The following is a 25,972-nucleotide window of genomic DNA, read 5'->3' as shown; positions in this document are numbered from 1 at the left end:
AGGAGTCACAGAACGTTGCGTGCTATGATGATGTCAACGCCAAAACTACCAGAAACAAAGAGGAGACTCACCTCTTACATCAGGAATAATCAGCGTGTTTCGAGCGTTATCCGTTCTTTCATAATCCGCTGTTGAATTGTGATCGTCAGAAGCTTTTCCGGTTTGCGCCTCACGTTTTTTTTTCCAGCAGCAGCCCAAAACGATCTCCTAACACATGGATTTTCTACTTCCTGATCATGTGACATGTGACGTACGCTGATGAAGATTGGCTTTAGAGCTGGGGTGTTTGTTCTCACGGTGCAGGGGCTCGTTCCAACGCCCACTTAGTGTGTTGGTCCTGAAAGACCAAGACAGGTTCGGAGCGATTGGAGAAAAAGATGTTTGCTTCTAAGTTGATGTCGGAGTCAAAAAACCAGTCAAAATAAGATTCACCGCTGCAGAGGGAGAACACACAGCTCTCATGCAAGGTCTACCGTCTTGCTTCAGCAGCTGCCAGAAGTGTTCTGATCTCTCAGTTTGAGACGGCTAGATTTATTCACTCAAGCAGGGAGAGGTCACATGTGTGTACAAGGTTAAGTTTGAACAATCCTCTAAACAACAGACTTGCAGCCGTGAGATATGGTTAAACAGGATGCGGCCACTATCTCAACAGAAAACAGGAACCTATTCTCACGCTGTGTGCAGAAAAACCATACCCGAGAGGAGGGGTGAGCAGCAGATAACAGAAACATCTGGAGTGTCTAATGGACTGCAGAGTCAGGTTCTCATCACACACATTACCAATGATCTAAAGTAAAATATGTTTGCTTGCGTTTACTTGTGTTCATTTCTCTTAACAAGTTAAAAAATGCAAATGACGACTTTAGTCGCCATTGGCAGTGAACAGTTGGATTTAAAATGACAACTTTTGTTGTCAATGGCAGTTAATGAGTTAAAGCAGTGGTTCCCAAACTTATTTAGCCGCGCACCCCCTTCTATGTCCCGACCATGTCGACGCCCCCCCCCCCCCCCCCCCCCCACACACACACACATCAGGGCATGGCTATATATATATATATATATATCAGACGTTAAGCTAAACAGACAGGGTTAAAAAATATGATCGGCCTTTTTCCCCATCACTTTCATTTTTTAAATAGTAATTAATAAACATTCAATACCATTACAATTTCCTTTGATTTAATTTTAAATAAATATTTAGAGTGCCCAGGTAGCACATAAACAATGCAATTTAACGGTTTTCTTAAAGTAGGAACGTTTAACCTGTGCGGCCAGAGCGCTCTCCTTCCTTCTGCTCTGCGTAAACCTGAACTTGCCACCTACTTGTGCGTAATCAAATGTCTATAGGGGAAAAGGAAAAAGCTGTAGCCATGAGGTTCACTTTTGCCTCAGACCGACTTATTGCTGTTTTATGGTGTGGCTGAATCTGCGATCCGCTGCCACGCGGACAGGAATAACAAATGCTGCAGGTTCGGAGTCACTGGCTGGAGCGGGCCCGACATTAATACGTCATCCCAAAATAGAAGCCGATATCTTAATTTGACCTGGAATGAAAAATGTTGTTATAAAACCTCTTAAAAGTTTTTATCACAGAGGAGGCAGCGCTCATTTCTGCCTTCAGTCTGACGGCTCGCTGCAGTTTGCGCAGCGTGCACTTATTGAATCTGTGTGTGTGTGTGTGTGTGTGTGTGAGTGTGTGTGTGCGCGCGCATGCGGCACTGCTCCATGAAGCTTGGTTTATGCTTGACGCATTCACTTTCCGCTTGGTGATGCGGCTCGCGGATGGAACGCGCTTCACAACTTGCAGCGTTTAAGTCACTGTGTCTCGTTATTGGCGCTATTTAAACCAATGTTGTAAAATGACTTCTGCCAAGCCCAGATGTGCTCACTTGTGCACCCGTGAGCCGTGGTTCCGCTGGAACGCGTCTGACCTGACAGACGCACTCTGAACTTCAGATCTTCAGCGCGTGTGAGGTTTACAGTGTCAGAACACCTGCATGAGACAGGTGTTAATTACAATCTGCCAGAATGACTCACCACCTTCAGATTTCTCCAACACCATTAAAAATGATCAAATACGGTGTGGGCAATTTCTGTTATTCTTAAAGAAAAGAGTCGGAGAGAGTTTTTTCAGTCGAGACAGCGTGGTCTTTTATTTGTCTTCTCACATCTCAGGACAGCCGAAAAGACCCAGACAAAAGAGTGGTTCCCTTTTTTATAGCTCACAGCCTTTGAACATTCATTAGTCAACCGGCGAGAACCAGACCATATTTGGTAGCACATCTCTCTGTGGAAACTGTGGGTGGAGACTTCTGTCTGGGACACAGCAACACATCAAGTATTTTTAGCAAGTCAGATAAGCTTTAAGCAATTTTACTGGAAGCAAGCAGAGACCAAAACAGGAAATTCCTTCGGAGCTGATGTTGGAACAACACACGAACTCTAGCCAGAAAACACTTTCAACCTACGAACTCAGCATTAACTCAATACATTTTGTAGATGATGTTGGTCTCTCTTCCGTTAGACCAAGCACGGGTACGGAGTAGATGGAGTTAAACACCTTTTAAGTTGACAGAACGAGGAGACAAATGATCAGAAGTCCATTCACTGTTTCGCCGCTCATGAGGGGGAGAGTCTCTGCAGCAAGTCCCGCGACCTGCTCTTGCCAGATGCTTCGGACAGACTCTCGCCGTTCTACTGAAAACGGCTGATTTTTATTGAAGATTACAGGAATGTTACATACGCAGTTTGCCATGTACATACGTCAATGATCATGACAGGTGAAAATAACAGCCTTGTTAGCGGACAGTTTAATACATCACTAGAACACATCCTTGAGATTACCAGGAACATCCTGATATATTCATGACAGGAGAAGATACATTCACTGGTACCGAGAGGCACTGAGTGGAGATGGAATGTGCACACTCCCTTCTCTTGTGCAGGAGAAGATACACAGCTATTAATCTTTGTGTGAAGGCCTTGAGTATCTGAGCGAGTTTCCATAGCATAGATAATAAAATGAGCTTATAAGGTAAATATATATATATATTGCCTTGTTACGCAGGATCTAACATGTCACAAGAACTTGTAATTCTTAAGATAAGCAGAAATATCCTTGGTAACCTGGTACAAGAAGAGACTGCAATGTCTCACTCCCTTTTGGAGTTCCTGCAGCTGTTTTAAGAGCTTGTGCAGGAGAGAAACACAGAGAGACCTTTATATTATAACATGATCCCATAATGAAAAGAGTAGCATGTAAGAATGAATAATAAAAGAGCTTATAATAATATATGAAAGAGCTTATATGAGAGATATATATTTTCAATCCCCCTTTTGAACTCTTTTAAGAGTTCAATAAAGATATAAGAAATCAAAACAATAACACCAAATTCCATCAAAAAGAATCCAATAAGCAAAGTTTTTTTAAAATACCAATACAAACAACCAATCAGATTACATTTACTCATCTTTCTAGCAGTAAACTAATACAAAAAACATGATCATACTTTCAACTGAACATGTTACAACATGTATGGATCGCATGCAACTCCATATGAGGGCGAAAAACCCTAATTATCATATGTTTATAGGGAAAATTCCCCCATGTCCCCCCATTTGTCATATCTCAATTTTGGGGCGAACACCTGTTGGCATAGAGTGTGCATGCCTAGGACATCAATGATCAAAAGAAATAAAAACAACACAATCAAAAAACTCATAGAAATAAACAGTTTAAGGGATTGTTACAGAAATCACTCAATATTCTCACACTCTAACATCTTCTTCATCATGAGAGTCATCACTTTCATCAGAGGGTTCCCCTCCCAAATAGATTTTAGGATTGGCTAGTAACAAGGGCATCTGGATAATTGGGTCAGCAGGTGGAGGGTGTAAAATATTACCCTTGTAAAATAAATGAGGGTGTTAAATACAACCCTTGTAGAATGTTCATAGGGTGGTTACTTCTTCCCCCTGTTGAGGTCCCTTCACTGGCTCCAGGCAGCTGCAGGGGGTGATGATATCAAGATTCTCGTCCTGCAGGATGTGGTGGTAGCTTGGCACGCTACTGTAGTCAGCTACTTCTCTTCCTGGTTTTTGGATCCTTTTTCTGGTTAGGCAGATGTCAGCTGCTTCTCGTCCTGGTCCTTGGGTACTTCTTCTGGTCAGGCAGATGTCGGCTGCTTCTCTTCCAGGTTAGGCTCCTCCCGTCCAGCCGGACAGCGTGTGACGTCCTCTCCGTGATCCTGTATGGCTCGGTCCACCTCGGTTCCGTCCACTTCCTTTTGGTGACTTTTAGCAGGACCCAGACGCCTGGCACCGAAGGCGAAGCCTCTTCGTGTGTGTAGTTTTGGTCCAATGAAGGCTTTCTCGACTTGTGCAGTCCTTGATCTCGGCAGATAGTTGGTAGGAAGGCTCACACTCCGGCCGGACCAGAAGTTCCCCGGACCGATCGCCTAGGGATTAGAGGTTATGCACAAAAATGTCCTAGCTCTTACTGACCCTAGCCTCTGATACCTTCAACATCAGACACATACAATTACGAACAGCAAGCGCAATTAAAGGTACAGTGACATCACGACATGGACACACAGACACACAAACACATACACATGCACATACACAGAGAGAGAGGGAGAGAGTAAGAATGTGTGTGGGAGAAAGAAATGTGTGGGATCCATTTTGCCACCAGCATCTCCACCTGTGTCACAGAGAAAAAATTACAAAGAAATTAAAACACAAAGCAAACAACAATAATTCAATGAGTATAAATGATCAAACTAAAATATACAACCATGCATGGGTTTTATAACAGTTCCGGCAACACTGGAGAGGAAGCCTTGTACAATGAATTCTTAAGATGTCCTTCATCAATTAGAGGTTATAACCAAATTGTTTCAGGATCCTGAATTTGAATTTGAATTGGTTAATTTACTCAGAATAGTCCAATGTCTTTGTTGATGTTTCTCAAGGCTCGGCCATGCCCATATAGATAAATAAGCAAACAAACCAGACAAACACAGTCAAACACACGGTCCATACAGTCTCTGTGCCCTCACACACCAAGCAAATGTCAGACTGAAGCGAAAGTGTGAAATACTTAACCTAACGCTAAATCAGTGGAAAGAAAAAATAAGACCTAAAGCGTGTAATCAAATTAATCCAACAAAACTTCCCATAACTGCTGTTCTAAACTCACGTTGCGATGTGATCTCTCCAATTAGAAATTAGGACAATCACTTTACTATCAATTCAACCAAAAAGTTTCAGGTTGTCCCTTACCTAAACTACTTGTCTTTCTTACCTTCTTTATTTTATTATTTTTTAAGAACCTCACTTAGCACAAGAAATCCTAAGAATTAATTCACTACTTAAGGTCAATTTGTAAATAACGAAACTGCAGTTACAGGTTTGTTTGTGCACAGTATTGGTAATCAGCAGTTTTTTTTTTTCCTTATCTCCACATCTAGAAGTGTGTTTCTGTGCTACTCCTCCATCTATAACACAAGTTAGTATCATCCTTAAAGCATCTGAAATTAAGCTGCATTGCTAAATCAATAACGTGATTTGTGCTAAGAAATACTCCCCTATCCTCTTCCTTTTTCCAGTGGCGCTGAATGACAGATTTTAGATCAATTTAACGTTTTATCACTATTACGTTTCATTTAATTAATTTTGCTTTTTCTCTCTTATTTTTGTCTATTTATTTATTTATGTTATTTACTTATTTATCATGCCATCCTGTGATGATAATCTTAAAGACTTTTTAGCCAATTGTCGTCAAAAAGGCCATTTAAAAATATTATGTTAAAGATTTCACAAGATAAAAATGTGAACATAATTTTTATCGAATGAGGGGTACCATTTATTCAATATCTTGTAACATTATTTTCTACCTCACTATTGTCTCGGATGAGATGTTCCATGAATCATTTAGTCAGCTGGATGCCAAATTATTCATTTAATGTTTATTTTTATGCAATGAATGGAATGGGATGGAACGTTACTATAAACTATCCGGAAATTTGCGCATGTTTGCTCGAAGGAGAGAACTGTTGAAGCCTAAAGCGTTCTCCTAGACTTATAAATAGACACCGTTTCCTTAACTAATGAAGATAAGTGATGACGCCGATGAATGACTTTTTGAAAAGAAAATAAGGCTTTACTGCATGTCCGCTGCAGCTGAGAATCCTAAGACAATAAAGATTATATTGACGTCCAATGATGAGTTGGGCTGAAATCCAGGTTACTAATCCTATTATTTATTTATTTATTGTTATTATTATTATCTTTTTTTTTTTTTTTTTTTTTAGGCTAACTTTCTCAGTTAACTATGTTCTACAGTAGTTTAGTAAATTTTCCACAGTTCTGACATTTCATCAATTCAACTGGTTGTTGCCAAAAAGCCTTGTTCATTACCTGACTGCAGCAAGCACTCTTTTACTGGGTGTAACCATAGGAAACAGTCTCTTTTGAGCCTCTCTTTGTAAGTCCAGGATGACCACCGTCATTGATTGAAGTTCACATGTTAGCACACATGCTCCCCCTTTTGTACTTTGTTTCATCAGCAGCAGGGCAAATAAGTTTCTGCCTCTTTGTCCATCTTGTAGTGCTCCCCGTCTTTATGTTATGAGTCACAGCTTTTGGTGAGGGCTTCCAGGTTCTCTTTGGTGAGGGCTTCCAGGTTCTCTTTGTATAGAAGTCAGAGCCAAACATTCTTTGCAGCTGGTTGTGACAGGCCCACCCAGTAAAGTTCATGCCTGCCACAATGCACAGCAAACGTTTTCCTTAAATATGTTGATTGAGTTAAAATGACAGAACTTTCTCTTTTACAAATCAAAATCAACGATGGTTTCTAATATTTAGTCGACTTTATTGACTCAAAGGTAAATCTAGACTACTTCCTATGCACAATTTTTCTGAATCGTCAAATCGGTTCTACACAGGTTTTAAACTTTAGGCACAATCTATCCCAAATGCAAGATCCCTCCTTTCATTTTTTATTTATCTATTTTATTTTGGGAAAATAACTACCAGTTTTTAACTCAAAACAGCCTAGTACAGTTTCTAGCCAGGTTACAGGAAATAATACTTAGTTTATCTGTTTTTTCATTATTCAGCATCTCAAAATCCAGCCATTAACGTTAATGGTTCTCAAAGTTTAGGTAAGACAATTATTGGATTTTGTTTTATAGCAAGATTTAACAAATATTTTATTTCCTGACTGATTATTTGTTAATTTTATGGTTTTCATAAAGATGATCCTGAGAGGTTCAGAGCTGCTTTTCGCAGCACCCTGTGCTATTTTTAGACTGCGGAACTCCTGTGTGTAAAAGTGGGTGGAGTCAGGTCCTCAGGCTGAAACTCCAGTCATTCTCACTAGATCTGTCCGAGAGGAAGGATCTCCTGAATACCCTAACCAGAAGCCTTAAGGTACGTCCAAAACACCGAAAAATATCCTTTCTAAAGTCACAAATTGCTTAAAACTGCATGTTACACAGAAAAACTGTGAGAGCGAGGGAGTCCAGCTGACTCCACGGCCCATAATCAGACAAAATACTTCCTTTATAACCACAACCATACAACTTTTGTATTTTAAAGGATTTTCTTGTCCTCACACTAACGATAAATTCTTTTTCTATTGTTTCCACAGTCTCTCGAACTAAATAACCGTCTAGCAAAAACATGGACCGCACCCTGTTTCTCAAGCAGCTGCTCCCTCTATTAAAAACTGAGTCATTCAGAAGATCCAGCGAAAGCAGCTCATGCAAGAAGACACGCATCCACTCATTCACATGGCACAGACGACATTCTTTGTTTGTCACAGTCTTTTTTTTTTTTAGTAAGTCAGTTCGTCACTTATTTATTCTCTCTATATATATATAATATTTTAAGCACAGAATTTATTTAACACTGCACTGGTTATTTTCAGAATTTAATGCTTACTATGCTTTTAAGCAGGCCTTATGTAACATTAGAGCAAATCCAATTGCAATTTTTTTGAGAGCGCTCTGAGGAATAGTTTATATATTTATTTTCTGCAGATCTGTTTTGATTTTACTGTTTAGCAGCTATATGACTATATTTCTAAAATAAAGCTGTCATTTACATCCTTACTTGCGTTTCTTGGTGGTTTTTTCCCTTTTTTCATCTCCAGGTCACTTAACCCCCAGATCAGGGTCACTTACATGCTGCCCCGCACACAAATGATTATCACGCTTGTACACTACATATGTGTATATATGTATACACATATACATATGTTACTTTGAAAACCTTTTATTTATTAACTGGTGGTGTTCTGTTCAAAGACTGATCAGAACAGGGTTGCAGAATTTGAATTTTGCGTAGCTCCAAACATTAATTTTAGCACTGCAGTGTAATTTACATAGACGAGTTGCAACTTTTTAAAGCTCTTATTTATTTTATTTATTTATTTTCTGGTACCGCATCAGGCCTTCACACACACACCCAGCGCTGTACACTCACACACACACACATGGAGCTCCCAAAACTCTGCTCTGCATTCTGCACTCTCCTAGTGCTGCACTTTCAATCCAGAGCCGTAAGCAGCCTCTTGCTGCGCCTCACACACACAGGCTGAACTCAGCTTACACACACAGGAAGCTTGTCTACAGCTGTGCCTTTTTTCTCTCGATTCTGCAGCCTTCACTTCCCAAATCTTTCTCCAGTTACCTCTACTGTTAACATCTACCCCTTTTTTCTTCATCGCCTCTTCCGCTGACTTTCTCAATAAAACCTTATTTCTCGTGGCTTCAACTGGGCTGCTTGTCATATTTAAACATTGCTCATTTTATGCAAAAACAGCCAAAAGCACGCAGAAATAGCCAAAAGCACTGCTCTCTTCACACAGAAGCAGTCAAAACATTTATCATCTTATGCAAAAACAGTTACCTCAGAACATTTTTCTCATCTCATGCAAAAGGTCCTTGACCTTAAAAATCCAGGGAGCTCTCTTTAGCCTCCCCTTCCCTTAACATAAAAACCAGGTCCTTGACCTTTAAATCCAGGGAGCTCTCTTTCAGCCTCCCCTTCCCTTAACACAAAAACCAGGTCCTCGACCTGTGGACTTTTAGGGTTCCCACACCTATGGATCCAGCCAAGCTTTATATAACCTCGTTATATATTCTATCCGCTCGTCAGCAAATAGTGTGGTCAGCCACGACCTGGAAATGGAACTTTAGGGCTACTCTATTAGCCCTGGGTCACCATCCCTTCATCTGTACTATTTCCTTTTCTCATTTACTCATTAAACCATTACAAAAAATCCTCATTTCATTTCACCACTAAACCATTACAAAAAAAATCTCTTATTCTCCCGCACTTGTCTCCACTTTCTTCTCCAACTATTATTTTAGGACCTCAGCTACTATGATTCTGGACACAAAGGCTTTGGATAAATCCAATGAGCAGATTTTAGATAATAGGCTCTGCTCACCTTGTTTTCCACCGCGGTGTTCTGTGCCAAGATCTGTTCGCTGGGTCGGTTGGTCAAATTGTCCTCCAAAAACTCCTTTTTCTTCAAAAAGAAAAAATCCTGTTCGTGACGCCAAATTTGTTGGTCTCTCTTCCGTTAGACCAAGCACGGGTACGGAGTAGATGGAGTTAAACACCTTTTAAGTTGACAGAACGAGGAGACAAATGATCAGAAGTCCATTCACTGTTTCGCCGCTCATGAGGGGGAGAGTCTCTGCAGCAAGTCCCGCGACCTGCTCTTGCCAGATGCTTCGGACAGACTCTCGCCGTTCTACTGAAAACGGTTGATTTTTATTGAAGATTACAGGAATGTTACATACGCAGTTTGCCATGTACATACGTCAATGATCATGACAGGTGAAAATAACAGCCTTGTTAGCGGACAGTTTAATACATCACTAGAACACATCCTTGAGATTACCAGGAACATCCTGATATATTCATGACAGGAGAAGATACATTCACTGGTACCGAGAGGCACTGAGTGGAGATGGAATGTGCACACTCCCTTCTCTTGTGCAGGAGAAGATACACAGCTATTAATCTTTGTGTGAAGGCCTTGAGTATCTGAGCGAGTTTCCATAGCATAGATAATAAAATGAGCTTATAAGGTAAATATATATATATATTGCCTTGTTAGGCAGGATCTAACATGTCACAAGAACTTGTAATTCTTAAGATAAGCAGAAATATCCTTGGTAACCTGGTACAAGAAGAGACTGCAATGTCTCACTCCCTTTTGGAGTTCCTGCAGCTGTTTTAAGAGCTTGTGCAGGAGAGAAACACAGAGAGACCTTTATATTATAACATGATCCCATAATGAAAAGAGTAGCATGTAAGAATGAATAATAAAAGAGCTTATAATAATATATGAAAGAGCTTATATGAGAGATATATATTTTCAATGACCTCTTGACCTTTTTGGCGCCAACAGTCCTCCATTTGGTGGACTTGTCCACCACACATTACTATCGCAAACAAATTAGCAAGGAAGGGTATACCAGTAAACGAATGCTTAACTAAGTAACAGAACAAATGAGCAACAAATAGTGATAATGTAACAATATGACCGAAGATAGAGACAAAAGGGCATAACATATGACCTTGAATCAAAAAATGCATAAAGGAGAACCCATGCCAAAACACGAGATGATGTTCCAGACTAACACAGCAACGTTAACACGTATATGTAATGAACAATGATTAAGACACTGAAAAACAACCGATGGGTTCACAGCTGAGACAATGAAAAGCTATGAAACAACACATGAAACATGACTTTAGCATTAACTGAACCCATTACTTCACGAATGTATTGCATGCGCACTCCGTATGGAGGCGAAAAACCCTGTCCGCTGTACTTTAACAGGGAAAATTCTCCATGTCCTCCCCGACCCCAGGGACGAACACCACGGCACAGAGCGGGCATGCGAGGACATTGGTGACACATATCCTCATCAGTGATCAAAAGAAAAAAACACACAAATCAACAAAAGCACATGAAGATAAACAGGTGACAAACATGATGAATAACGAACAATTAGCTTTACATAATGAAACAGTAATAAGTCCGGTTGGAAACTTCATTCAAAAGAATAAAACGGAAAATACAAGTTCAGCATCCATGTCGGCATTGGAGGCCTTCTGCTGCAGGAGGGCTTTATGTGGACAAGTGTCCTTTATTTGTCAGGAAAGCAAAGGCATAAGTCCTTGGCTCAGTCCTCCCTTCGTCCATCTTCGTGCAGCGTGGTGGTGCCGACTCCATCCTCCCCACAGCGAGCAAAACACAACATGTCAACAAGAAAAACTTGAATTAGCACGCCAATTGCCTATAAACCTATTACCACAAAAACTTCCTAAATATTGGACCCAAAGACACAGCATCCACATTCACACCCCCTTAATGACGTGAATGCAGGCATGGAAACCAGTCTAGGGTGTAGAGTAGTTGCATTTTACTCATCTGTCATTGTGAACAATTCCTCTATTGGTGTCGCGGTCGTCGGATGGCCTATAAAACGATGATACATTGTGGTGATGTCTTTGTCCTCTTGTTATGCTTGTCCATTGGTTATCCTCTTCACCTCCTCCAGCAAAAACCCCATTGTAATTAAGCAGGGATGGTTCCTAGCAGCATTCAAAACAAGAACCGTCATAAAACTCAGCAAACGTCTTCTTAAGTTAGTTAATCTAGTCCCAGTAAGGTGAGAAGCAACACTATCCTTTAGCCTTCATCTCAGGTATCAACGTGAGTCCATGAAAGTCCAATCTTCATCTTTTTCCATCCTCACCCTTGATCACCGTGCAACACCAGGAAGCCTTGCACTCCGTACGGACCAGACGTCCCCCAAGCCGATCGCCTAGGGATTAATGGTTATGCACAAAAATGTCCTATCTCTTACTGACCCTAGCCTCTGATACCTTCAACATCAGACACATACAGCTACAGACAGCAAGCGCAATTAAAGGTACAGTGACATCATGACATGGACACACACGGACACACAAACACATACACATGCACATACACACACAGAGAGAGAGCAAGAATGTGTGTGGGAGAAAAAATGAGTGGGATCCACTTTGCCACCAGCATCTCCACCTGTGTCACAGAGAAAAAATTGCAAAGAAATTAAAACATAAAGCAAACAACAATAATTCAATGAGTATAAATGATTCAACTAAAATATACAACCATGCATGTTTTTTTTTTTTTTTTTTTTTTAACAGTTCCAGTAACACTGGCGATGCCTTGTGCAATGGATTCTTAAGAAGGTCTTCATCAATTAGAGATTATAACCGAATTGTTTCAGGATCCTGAATTTGAATTTGAATTGGTTAATTTACTCAGAATAGTCCAATGGCTTTGTTGATGTTTCTCAAGGCTCGGCCACGTCCATATAAATAAAGGAACAAACAAACAAAACAAACACAGTCAAGCACACGGTCCATACACGTCTCTGTGCCCTCACACACCAAGCAAATGTCAGACTGAAGCGAAAGTGTGAAATTCCTCAGTTAAGTAGGCATGCATGTTAGCAATTTCATCCAGAGCTTCCTTCCATTTCTTAAACATCTGGATTATTTCTGGAAAAATGCTCAAACTGCAAGAGCGGGACACGCACAACTAAACTACTTATTCTCTCAAGTCTGTGTCTCCGCTTGGTTTAAATGAACCGAACACTAAATCAGTGGAAAGAAAAGAATAAGACCTGAAGCGTGTGAACAAATTAATCCAACAAAACTTCCCATAACTACTGTTCTGAACTTATGTTGCGGTGTGATCTCTCCAATTAAAAATTAGGACAACCACTTTACTATCAATTCAACAAAATAGTTTCAGGTTTTCCAATGTCCCTTACTATCAACCCAATTATGAACCTTCTTTCTTATTTTCTTTCCTTTTTCCTTTAAGAACCTCAATAGCACAAGAAATCCTAAGAATTAATTCACTACTTAAGGTTAATTCATAAATAACGAAACTGCAGTTACAGGTTTGTTTGTATATGGCATTGGTCATCAGCAGTCTTTTCCTTATTTCCTCACTTAGAAGTGTGTTTCTGTGCTACTTCTCCATCTATCTGAAATTAAGCTGCATTGCTAAATCAATAACGTGATTTGTGCTAAGAAATACTCCCCATCCTCTTTTTACCTACTCCTTTTCCCAGTGGCAGTGATGCCATGACAGATTTAGATCAATTTAACGTTTTATTACTATTACGTTTCATTTAATTAATTTTCCTTTTTCTCTCTTATTTTTATTTATTTATTTATTTATTTATTTATTTATTTATCATGCCATCCTGTGATGATAAACTTAACGACTTTTTATTTTTTATTTTTTTTAGTCAATTGTCGCCTTACCTCTTGTGATGCACTGGTTCCTATAAAAGATCAGACACCTAAACACCTCTTTCCCTTTCACCCAACCAAACTAAGGAGACAGATTATTGTTATGTCCTCAGTATCCAGCATGACTAACCATTGTTGAGGCTCTTTTTTTAATGTACCTGATGAATGTAGAGTGATTCTATGGGTGTTGCCCTACACTTTCACACAATAAACAGTAACGACAGTATTTGTGAACAGTATAATGTATATAATGCTTTCAGACTCAAAATGCCTCACGCCTTTCACCTCCCTTCTACAATTTTACTTTATCTATGTCTTTACATATTTCATGTGGGGTTGCCAGCAGAGCTCATGGCCATGCATTTGTCCCTAAAAAGGCTTATTTTCCCAGTGTAATTTCTTTTAATAATTTTTCCCTACACTCTTTTTACTGTGATATTGTTTTATTTTTATTTTGTATTTTTGTTTTCTTCTCACCGACACATCCACATCTATTTTCCTCCAATTCCCATGTAGCATGAATATAGCTTTGTTTACCTTCAGTGACACCTAATTTAAGTCAAACCAAAATTTCAGTTTAGCCAACTTCGGCTGTAGCCAAATCCAAATGTTCTCGCAACGCCATTCCCGCAAAAGGCCAATTAAAAATGTTATGTTAAAGATTTCACAAGATGAGAAAATGTGAACATAATTATTATCGAATGAGAGGTACAATTATTCAATATTTTGTAACATTATTTTCTACATTAGAACTTACAGCTGATAGAAAAATATAGGACCAGGTTTGGCTAGATCTGTTGGAAAACTCAAAGGAGCTAAAACAACACTGTTGTCTAGTATGAGATGTACCATAAATCATTTAGTCAGCTAAATGCCTAATTATTAATTTAATTGTTGTTTTTATTCAATTTATTGATGATGTACTCTCAAACGTACTTCAAAACTGGTGGTTAAGGAGAAAAAACTATTGAAGCCTAAAGCGTTCTCCTAGACTTATAAATAGACACTGTTTCCTTAACCATTGAAAATAAGCGATGATGCTGATGAATCGCTTTTTTTTTTGAAAGAAAATGTGGGTTTACTGCATGTCTGCTGTAGCTGAGTATCCTACGATTTGCAGAAATAAGAAAAGTCATTCAGTCAACTAAGAAACCTGATGAATACCGAGAAGTTGTTGTGCACTGAGTTATCTACTTTACCACTATTTCATTTAAATTTTGTTAATCGTATAAGCTATGATAAAAAGCTAGGATGGGCTATAGAGCAAACATAAAGAAACTTGACACTTGCGGTTTTCCAAATCTCAAATCATACTTACAATAAAGATTATATTGACATCCAATGGTAAGTTGGATCAGTTTACTAATCCTATTTTTTAAGGATAACTTCCTCAGTTAACTATGTTCTGCAGTAGTTTAGTAAATTTTTCCCAATTCTGACATTTCACCAAGTCAACTGATTGTTGCCAAAAAGCTTTTTCCATTACCTAACTGCAGCAAACACTCCTTCACTGGGTGTAACCATAGGAGACAGTCTCTTTTGAGCCTCTCTTTGTAAGTCCAGGATGACCACCGTCATTGATTAAAGTCCACATGTTAGCACACATGCTCCTCCCCTTTGTCCTTTGTTTCATCTGCAGCAGGGCAAATAAGCGTCTGCCTCATTGTCCATCTTGTAGTGCTGCCTGTTGGTCTTTCTTCTGTTAGACCAAGCACGGGTACGGAGAAGATGGAGTTAAACACCTTTTGAGTTGGCAGAATGTGGAGACAAATGATCAGAAGTCCAGTCACTGTTTTCACCGCTCATGAGGGGGAGAGCCTTTGCAACATACAGCAGGTCCCGCGACCTGCTCCCGTCAGTTGCTTCGGACAGACTCTCGCCGTTCTGCTGAAACGGCTGATTTTTATTGAAAAGCACAGGAATGTAACATACGCAGTTTGCCATACACACACGTAATTCTGCCATCTGCACCTGTAGACGCACGTCAGCTAATAGCCTTGTTAATGAAAGACCAATTCATCCCAAGGACATGCAACCTTGAGATGACCAGGACACATCCTGCAACATCCTTTGCTAACAAAGACAGTTGTTCTTGTATTGAGGAACTGAAGGAAGGAACACTTTCACTCCCTTTTGGAGTTCCTGCAGCTGTTTAGAGCTCATGCAGGAGAGAAGCACAGAGAGGCCTTTGATATTATAACATGATTCCATAATGAAAAAAGTATCATATAACAATGAATAATAAAAGAGCTTATATGAGAGTTACATATATTTTCAATCCCCCTTTTGAACTCTTTTAAGAGTTCAACAAAGATGTAGGAAATCAAAACAACAACACCAAATTTCATCAAAAAGAATCTAATAAGCAAAGTTTTAAAATACAAATACAAACAATCAATCAGATTACATTTTCTCATATTTCTAGCAGTAAACTAATACAAAAAACATGATCATATATTTAACTGAACATGTTACAACATGAATGGATCGCATGCTCACCGTATGAGGGCGAAAAACCCTAATTATCGTACGTCAAATAGGGAAAATTCCCCCATGTCCCCCCATTTTGGGGCGAACACCTTTTGGCACAGAGTGGGCATGCCTAGGTCATCAATGATCAAAAAATAAAAACAACACAATCAAAAAACTCATAGAAATGAACAGGTGAAGGGATTGTTACATAAATCACTGAACATTCTCACACTCTAACATCATCTTCTTCATCATGAGAGTCATCACTATCAACAGAGGGTTCCCTTCCCAAATAGATGTTAGGATTGGCTAGTAACAAGGGCATCTGGATAATTGGGTCAGCAGGTGGAGGAGAGATGGCAATGGTGATCAATCCTTGTAAAATAAATGAGGGTGTAAAATATAACCCTTGTAGAATGTTCGTATGGTGGTTACTTCTTCCCCCTGTTGAGGTCCCTCCACTGGCTCCAGGCAGCTGCAGGGGGTGATGATGTCACGATTCTCGTCCTGCAGGATGTGGTGGCAGCTTGGCATGCTACCTCGTCCCGCAGAATTGGTAGCTTGGCACGCTACTGTAGTCAGCTACTTCTCTTCCTGGTTTTAGTCTGTGATCCTTTTTTTTTTTTTTTTTTTAGTTAGGCAGATGTCAGCTGCTTCTCGTCCTGGTCCTTGGGTACTTTTTCTGGTCAGGCAGATGTCGGCTGCTTCTCTTCCAGGTTAGGCTCCTCCCGTCCAGCCGGACAGCGTGTGACGTCCTCTCCGTGATCCTGTATGGCCCGGTCCACCTTGGTTCCGTCCACTTTCTTTTGGTGACCTTCAGCAGGACCCAGACGACGCCTGGCACCGAAGGCGAAGTATCTTCATGTGTGGTTTTGGTCCAATGAAGGCTTTCTCGGCTTGTGCAGTCCAATTGATCTTGGCAGATAGTTGGTAGGAAGATTCACACTCCGGCCGGACCAGAAGTTCCCCGAACCGATCGCCTAGGGATTAAAGGTTATGCACAAAAATGTCCTAGCTCTTACTGACCCTAGCCTCTGATACCTTCAACATCAGACACATACAGTTACGAACAGCAAGCGCAATTAAAGGTACAGTGACATCACGACATGGACACACACAGACACACAAACACATACACATGCACATACACACACACAGAGAGAGGGAGAGAGTAAGAATGTGTGTGGGAGAAAGAAATGAGTGGGATCCACTTTGCCACCAGCATCTCCACCTGTGTCACAGAGAAAAAATTACAAAGAAATTAAAACATAAAGCAAACAACAATAATTCAATGAGTATAAATGATCAAACTAAAATATACAACCATGCATGGGTTTTATAACAGTTCTGGCAACACTGGAGAGGAAGCCTTGTACAATGAATTCTTAAGATGTCCTTCATCAATTAGAGGTTATAGACAAATTGTTTCAGGATCCTGAAGTTGAATTGGTCAATTTACTCAGAATAGCCCAATGGCTTTGTTGATGTTTCTCAAGGCTCAGCCACGCCCATATAGATAAATAAACAAACAAACAAGACAAACACAGTCAAACACACGGTCCATACACGTCTCTGTGCCCTCACACAACAAGCAAATGTCAGACTGAAGCGAAAGTGTGAAAACACTTAACCTAACGCTAAATCAGTGGAAAGAAAAAAATAAGACCTAAAGCGTGTAATCAAATTAATCCAACAAAACTTCCCATAACTGCCGTTCTAAACTCATGTTGCGGTGTGATCTCTCCAATTAGAAATTAGGACAACCACTTTTACTATCAATTCAACCAAATAGTTTCAGGTTGTCCCTTACCTAAACTACCTGTCTTTCTTACCTTCTTTCTTTCTTTCTTTCTTTTTTAAGAACACTACTCGCACAAGAAATCCTAAGAATTAATTCACTACTTAAGGTTAATTCATAAATAACGAAACTGCAGTTACAGGTTTGTTTGTGCATAGTATTGGTAATCAGCAGTTTTTTTCCTTATCTCCTCATCTAGAAGTGTGTTTCTGTGGTACTCCTCCATCTATAACACAAGTTAGTATCATCCTTAAAGCATCTGAAATTAAGCTGCATTGCTAAATCAATAACGTGATTTGTGCTAAGAAATACTCCCCTATCCTCTTCCTTTTTCCAGTGGCACTGAATGACAGATTTTAGATCAATTTAACGTTTTATTACTATTACGTTTCATTTAATTAATTTTGCTTTTTCTCTCTTATTTTTATCTATTTATTTATTTATGTTATTTACTTATTTATCATGCCATCCTGTGATGATAATCTTAAAGACTTTTTAGCCAATTGTCGTCAAAAAGGCCAATTAAAAATATTATGTTAAAGATTTCACAAGATAAAAATGTGAACATAATTTTTATCGAATGAGGGGTACCATTATTCAATATTTTTGTAACATTATTTTCTGCGTTAGAACTTACAGCTGATAGAAAAATATAGGATCAGCTAGGTTTGGCTAGATCTGTTGGGAAACTCAATGAAGCTGAAACAACACTGTTGTCTCGGATGAGATGTTCCATGAATCATTTAGTCAGCTGAATGCCAAATTATTCATTTAATGTTTATTTTTATGCAATGAATGGAATGGGATGGAACGTTACTATAAACTGTCCGGAAATTCGCGCATGTTTGCTCGAAGGAGAAAACTGTTGAAGCCTAAAGCGTTCTCCTAGACTTATAAATAGACACCGTTTCCTTAACCAATGAAAATAAGTGATGACGCTGATGTATTCCGTTTTGAAAAGAAAATAAGGCTTTACTGCATGTCCGCTGCAGCTGAGAATCCTAAGACAATAAAGATTATATTGACGTCCAATGGTGAGTTGGGCTGAAATCCAGGTTACTAATCCTATTATTTATTTATTTATTGATATTATTATTATCTTTTTTTTTTAGGCTAACTTTCTCAGTTAACTATGTTCTACAGTAGTTTAGTAAATTTTCCACAGTTCTGACATTTCATCAATTCAACTGGTTGTTGCCAAAAAGCCTTGTTCATTACCTGACTGCAGCAAGCACTCTTTTACTGGGTGTAACCATAGGAAACAGTCTCTTTTGAGCCTCTCTTTGTAAGTCCAGGATGACCACCGTCATTGATTAAAGTTCACATGTTAGCACACATGCTCCCCCTTTTGTACTTTGTTTCATCAGCAGCAGGGCAAATAAGTTTCTGCCTCTTTGTCCATCTTGTAGTGCTCCCCGTCTTGATGTTATAAGTCACAGCTTTTGGTGAGGGCTTCCAGGTTCTCTTTGTATAGAAGTCAGACCCAAACATTCTTTGCAGCTGGTTGTGACAGGCCCACCCAGTAAAGTTCATGCCCGCCACAATGCACAGCAAACATTTTCCTTAAATATGTTGATTGGATTGAAATGACAGAACTTTCTCTTTTTACAAATCAAAATCAACGATGGTTTCTAATAATTAGTCGACTTTATTGACTCAAAAATAAATCTGAACTACTTCCTATGCACAATTTGTTCTGAATCATCAAATCAGTTCTACACAGGTTTTAAACATTAAGCACAATCTATCCCAAATGCAAGATCCCTCCTTTCATTTTTTATTTATCTATTTTTATTTTAGGAAAATAACTACCAGTTTTTAACTCAAAACAGCCTGGTACAGTTTCTAGCCAGGTTACAGGAAATAATACTTAGTTTATCTGTTTTTTCATTATTCAGCGTCCCAAAATCCAGCCATTAACGTTAATGGTCCTTAAAGTTGAGGCAAGACAATTATTGGATTTTGTTTTATAGCAAGATTTAACAAATATTTTGTTTCTTGACTGATTATTTGTTAATTTTATGGTTTTCATAAAGATGATCCTGAGAAGTTCAGAGCTGCTTTTCGCAGCACCCTGTGCTATTTTTAGACTATGGGATTCTTGTGTGTAAAAGTGGGTGGAGTCAGGTCCCCAGGCTGAAACTCCAGTCATTCTCACTAGATCTGTCCGAGAGGAAGGATCTCCTGAATACCCTAACCAGGAGCCTTAAGGTACGTCCAAAACACCGAAAAATATCCTCTCTAAAGTCACAAATTGCTTAAAACTGCATGTTACACAGAAAAACAGAGAGAGCGAGGGAGTCCAGCTGACTCCACGGCCCATAATCAGACAAAATACTTCCTTTATAACCACAACCATGCAACTTTTGTATTTTAAAGGATTTACTTGTCATCACACTAACGATAAATTCTTTTTCTATTGTTTCCACAGTCTCTTGAACTAAATAACCGTCTAGCAAAAACATGGACCGCACCCTGTTTCTCAAGCAGCTGTTCCCTCTATTAAAAACTGAGTCATTCAGGAGAAGATCCAGCGAAAGCAGCATTTACTTCTCATGCAAGAAGACACGCATCCACTCATTCACAAGGCACAGAGACATTCTTTGTTTGTCACAGTTTTTTTTTTTAAAGTAAGTCAGTCCGTCACTTATTTATTCTCTCTCTCTCTATATATATAATATTTTAAGCACAGAATTTATTTAACACTGCACTGGTTATTTTCAGAATTTAATGCTTACTATGCTTTCAAGCAGGCCTTATGTAACATTAGAGCAAATCCAATTGCAATTTTTTTGTGAGCGCTCTGAGGAATAGTTTATATATTTATTTTCTGCAGATCTGTTTTGATTTTACTATTTAGCAGCTATTTGACTTTATGTATATGTATATCCATATATTTCTGAAATAAAGCTGTCATATACAACCTTACTTGCATTTCTTATTGTTTTTTTTTTTTTATCTCCAGGCCACTTAACCCCCAGATCGGGGTCACTCACATGCTGCACCGCACACCAATGATTATCACGCTTCTACACTACATATGTATATATATGTATACACATATACATACATACACACATACATATACATATGTTGCTTTAAAAACCTTTTATTTATTAACTTATGGTGTTCTGTTCAAAGACTGATCAGAACAGGGTTGCAGAATTTGAATTTTGCGTAGCTCCAAACATTAATTTTAGCACTGCAGTGTAATTTACATATAAGAGTTGCAACTTTTTAAAGTTCTTATTTATCTTATTTATTTATTTTCTGGTACCGCATCAGGCCTTCACACACACCATCCAGCGCTGTACACACACACACACACACGGAGCTCCCAAAACTCTGCTCTGCATTCTGCACTCTCCTAGTGCTGCGCTTTCAATCCAGAGCCGTAAGCAGCCTCTTGCTGCGCTTCACACACACACAGGCTGAACTCAGCTTACACACACAGTGAAGCTTGTCTACAGCTGTGCCTTTTTCTCTCGATTCTGCAGCCTTCACTTCCCAAATCTTGCTCCAGTTACCTCTACTGTTAACATCTACCCCTTTTCCTTCATCGCCTTTTCTGCTGACTTTCTCAATAAAACCTTATTTCTCGTGGCTTCAACTGGGCTGCTTGTCATATTTTAAACATTGCTCATTTTATGCAAAAACAGTTACCTTAGAACATTTTTCTCATCTCATGCAAAGGTCCTCGACCTTTCGAATTTAGGGAGCTCTCTTTAGCCTCCCAGGCCCTTAACCCATACCAGGTCCTCGACCTGTACTTTAAACTTTAGGGAGCTCTCTTTAGCCTCCCAGGGCCTTAACCTAAACCAGGTCCTTGACCTGCAGTATTTTAGGGTTCCCACCCCTAAGGCCCTACCCTAGCTTAATATAACCTCGTTATATTTTCTATTCGCTCGTCAGCAAATAGTGTGGTCAGCCACGACCTGGAAAATGGAATTTAGGGCTTCTCTAATAACCCTGGGCCTCCAACCCTTCTTCTGTACTATTTCCTTATCTCATTTATCATTAAACCATTGTAAAAATCCTTATCTTATTTCACCATTAAACCATTACAAAAATCTCTTATCTCTTCTGCACTTGTCTCCACTTTCTTCTCCAACTATTATTTTTAGGACCACAGCTACTATGATTCTGGACACAAAGGCTTTGGATAAATCCAATGAGCAGTTTTTAGAAATAAGGTTCTGCTCACCTTGTTTTCCACCGCAGTGTTCTGTGCCAAGATCGTTCACTGGGTCGGTTGGTCAAATTGTCCTCCAAAAACTCCTTTTTCTTCAAAAAGAAAAAATCCTGTTCGTGACGCCAAATTTGTTGGTCTTTCTTCTGTTAGACCAAGCACGGGTACGGAGAAGATGGAGTTAAACACCTTTTGAGTTGGCAGAATGTGGAGACAAATGATCAGAAGTCCAGTCACTGTTTTCACCGCTCATGAGGGGGAGAGCCTTTGCAACATACAGCAGGTCCCGCGACCTGCTCCCGTCAGTTGCTTCGGACAGACTCTCGCCGTTCTGCTGAAACGGCTGATTTTTATTGAAAAGCACAGGAATGTAACATACGCAGTTTGCCATACACACACGTAATTCTGCCATCTGCACCTGTAGACGCACGTCAGCTAATAGCCTTGTTAATGAAAGACCAATTCATCCCAAGGACATGCAACCTTGAGATGACCAGGACACATCCTGCAACATCCTTTGCTAACAAAGACAGTTGTTCTTGTATTGAGGAACTGAAGGAAGGAACACTTTCACTCCCTTTTGGAGTTCCTGCAGCTGTTTAGAGCTCATGCAGGAGAGAAGCACAGAGAGGCCTTTGATATTATAACATGATTCCATAATGAAAAAAGTATCATATAACAATGAATAATAAAAGAGCTTATATGAGAGTTACATATATTTTCATGCCCCATCTAGATGTTATAATTCACAGCTTGTGGTGGGGACTTCCTGCTCCGTTTGTGTAGAGCCAGATCCAGAAAACTTTAATTTGCGTCCGCCTCTGTGACGGGCTGACCCAGTAAATCTCATGCCACCACAGTTATCAGCAAAAGTCTTCCTTAAATATGTTGATTGGGTTGAAATGACAGAACTGTCTCTTTTACAAATCAACGATGGCTTCTAATAATTAGTCGACTTTACTGACTCAAAGGTAAATCTAGACTACTCCCTGGGCACAATTGCTCCTTAATCATCAAATCAGTTCTACACAGGTTTTAATCATTAGGTACAATCTAACCCAAAATGCAAGATCCCTCTTTTAATTTCATTTTTATCCATCTTATTTTGGGAGAATAACTACCAGTTTTTAATTCAGAACAGCCTGGTACAGTTTCTAGCCAGGTAGAAATAATATAATTAGTTTATCTGTTTTTCCATTATTCAGCGTCTCAAAATCCTGGCATTAACGTTAATGGTTCTTAAAGTTGAGGCAAGGCAATTATTGGATTTTTATTTTATAGCAAGATTTAACAAATATTTTATTTCCTGACTGATAATTTGTTAATTTTATGGTTTTCATAAAGACGATCCTGAGCAGTCAAGAGCTTCAGCTCCCTGTGCTATTTTTAGACTGCAGAGAGTCCAGTTTCACGGCTCATAAGCAGGTACAATACTTCCTTTTATAACCACAGCCATACAACTTTTTATATTTTAAAAGATTTTCTTGTCATTGCACTAACTATAAATTATTTTTCTATTGTTTTTACAGTCTCTTGAACTAAAATAAACGTCGAGCAAAGCCTGGACCACACCCTGTTTTTCCAGCAGCTCCCTCTATTAAACTGCGTCATTCAGAAGAAGGTCCAGCGAAAGCCCAAAGCAGCAGTATTAATATCCATTCACTCCCATAAGCACAGAGACAACACTCCCCCTGTCTGTCACAGTCTTTTAAACAAAAGTAAGTCAGTCCGTCACTTATTTATTCTCTTTATATACATAAACGTCTGTTTTACCTCATCTTTTCTTAATCTCTTTGTTCCAGTTGGACTATTATTATTATGTTTCTCCTAATTTAAATTTAACTGACCCAAATTGGCACTTACTTTTCCTACTTTACACCAAATTGACAGGACTTCCTTTAACGGCTGGTAATTTTCAGAACTTAATGCCTGCTTTTAAGCAGGTCTTATTCAACCATTAGAGCAAGTCAAAATACAATTTTTGAGAGCGCTCTGAGAAACAGTTTATATATTTATTTTCTACAGATCTGTTTCAATCTTACTGTTTATCAGCTGTCTTACTTTCAATAAATGTATATCTAAATATTCTAAAATAAAGCTGTCATTTACAACTTTCCTTGTGTTCCTTGTTTTCTCCCTTTTAATCTCCAGGCCACTACATATATATATATGTTACTTTAAAACCTTTTATTTATTAACTTATGGTACACTGTTCAGACTGATCAGAACAGGATTGCAGAATTTGAATTTTGCGTAACTTCAAACATTAAATTTAGCACTGCAGTGAACTTTACATATGCGAGTTACAACTTTTAGAGCTCTTATTTATCTTATTTATTTATTTTCCTGGTACCGCATCAGGCCCTCACACATAATCCAGCGCTGACCACCCACACACGGAGCTCCCAAACCTCGGCTCTGCATTCTGCACTCTCCTAGTGCTCACACTGAGAGCCATACGCAGCCTCTCGCTGCAAACTCAACACGTCTTCTCACAGGCCTCACTACTGCTTTGCAAACACTCTTAAATTTGTTACTCCTCGAGGACGAACCGAACTCAGCAAAGACTTCAACTTCTTATACAGGCCTCTTTTTCTCTTTTTACTTTGCCACAAACTCTTATTAAATTTACCAATCCCCAGGGGAAAGACCGAATTACAGGCAAAGCTCATCTCTCACAACTTCCGCGCTTTTTCTTCAGGATCCCCGTCTCTGCTCTTACCGAGTCAGGAGACTGGATTTCTCAAAACCTTGTCAGCTGTTCAGATTCTATTCCAATCTGCTGTCCCACCTTTAATTTGTCACTTAAAATTTGTCCGTCATCAAAATGACACAGCTGACTTCACACGGTGTGAATATTTTACCACTGTCAGACATGAATCCTCTCTCCAACTGATATTTATAGTATTATCAGAACAGGAGAACACTCCTGCCCAGTGACAGAGGCCACAAAAATGAACAAAAACATGCTCACCTGGGCCCTTAGTTTGGACCTCAGCCACTGGACAGGAGCCAAGGGACTCCACGGAAAGTCCTCGCTGTTCACCCATCTGGGGTGCCAATGTGTGGGCAATTTCTGTTATTCTTAAAGAAAAGAGTCGGAGAGAGTTTTTTCAGTCGAGACAGCGTGGTCTTTTATTTGTCTTCTCACATCTCAGGACAGCCGAAAAGACCCAGACAAAAGAGTGGTTCCCTTTTTTATAGCTCACAGCCTTTGAACATTCATTAGTCAACCGGCGAGAACCCGACCATATTTGGTAGCACATCTCTCTGTGGAAACTGTGGGTGGAGACTTCTGTCTGGGACACAGCAACACATCAAGTATTTTTAGCAAGTCAGATAAGCTTTAAGCAATTTTACTGGAAGCAAGCAGAGACCAAAACAGGAAATTCCTTCGGAGCTGATGATGGAACAACACACGAACTCTAGCCAGAAAACACTTTCAACCTACGAACTCAGCTTTAACTCAATACATTTTGTAGATGACCTCTTGACCTTTTTGGCGCCAACAACGGAACATATCGGCGTGTGCAGGCCAGAGTGCTGAAGCTCGGCGCATTGTTATTATGAAGTTAGGGCACATGTGGAGGACACACACACACACACAAGCAAAATATACTTATTTTCAATTACATTTATTGTGCCCACTTACTTTTTCTTTGGCCCACCCACAAATGAGTTTTCTGGCAACGCTAATGGTGGCACCTGACAGACTTCTCTGAGCTCCGCAGCCATTACACTTTTCATCTCGCGCACCCCCTAGCGGCAGCTCGCGCACCCGGGGGTGCGCGCACCACACTTTGGGAATCCCTGAGTTAAAGTATTCAAGCAAATAGCTGAGATAAAGCTACATTTACCTGCAGCTCTTTCTAAACTTCTATGGACAGGATTTCTAGGCGCAGCCAAGGTGTTGAGGAGATATGTTTTGGTGGCCTAAGAATCAGGTCTCTGCTTTTTGTAGACAATGTGGTCCTGTTGGCTTCATCAGATTGTGATCTCCAGCTTTTGCTAGAGTGGCTTGCAGCCAATGAGAAGCAGTTTGGATGAGAATCAGCTCCTCTAAATCTGAGACTTTGATCTTGTGACAGAAAAGGGTAGAATTCCTTCTCCCGGTCAGGGGCAATGTCTCGACTAAAGTGGAGGGGTCTAAGAATCTCGGGATC

At 39.6% G+C, this 25,972-nt stretch overlaps 1 long non-coding RNA gene across 1 annotated transcript; it reads left to right on the top strand.

The window, feature by feature from the left end:
- The first annotated feature begins 7,201 nt into the window (after nucleotides 1-7,201).
- Nucleotides 7,202-8,117, top strand: LOC139070197 (uncharacterized). Its single transcript, XR_011520789.1, has 2 exons — nucleotides 7,202-7,434; nucleotides 7,655-8,117. It is a non-coding gene; the product is annotated as an uncharacterized lncRNA (long non-coding RNA).
- The last annotated feature ends 17,855 nt before the right edge of the window (nucleotides 8,118-25,972 follow it).

Source organism: Nothobranchius furzeri, chromosome 1, assembly GCF_043380555.1.
Source record: "Nothobranchius furzeri strain GRZ-AD chromosome 1, NfurGRZ-RIMD1, whole genome shotgun sequence".
Classification (NCBI taxonomy): domain Eukaryota; kingdom Metazoa; phylum Chordata; class Actinopteri; order Cyprinodontiformes; family Nothobranchiidae; genus Nothobranchius; species Nothobranchius furzeri.
Note: the sequence above shows the minus strand (reverse complement) of the source record. Positions and strands in the feature narration are given on the sequence as shown.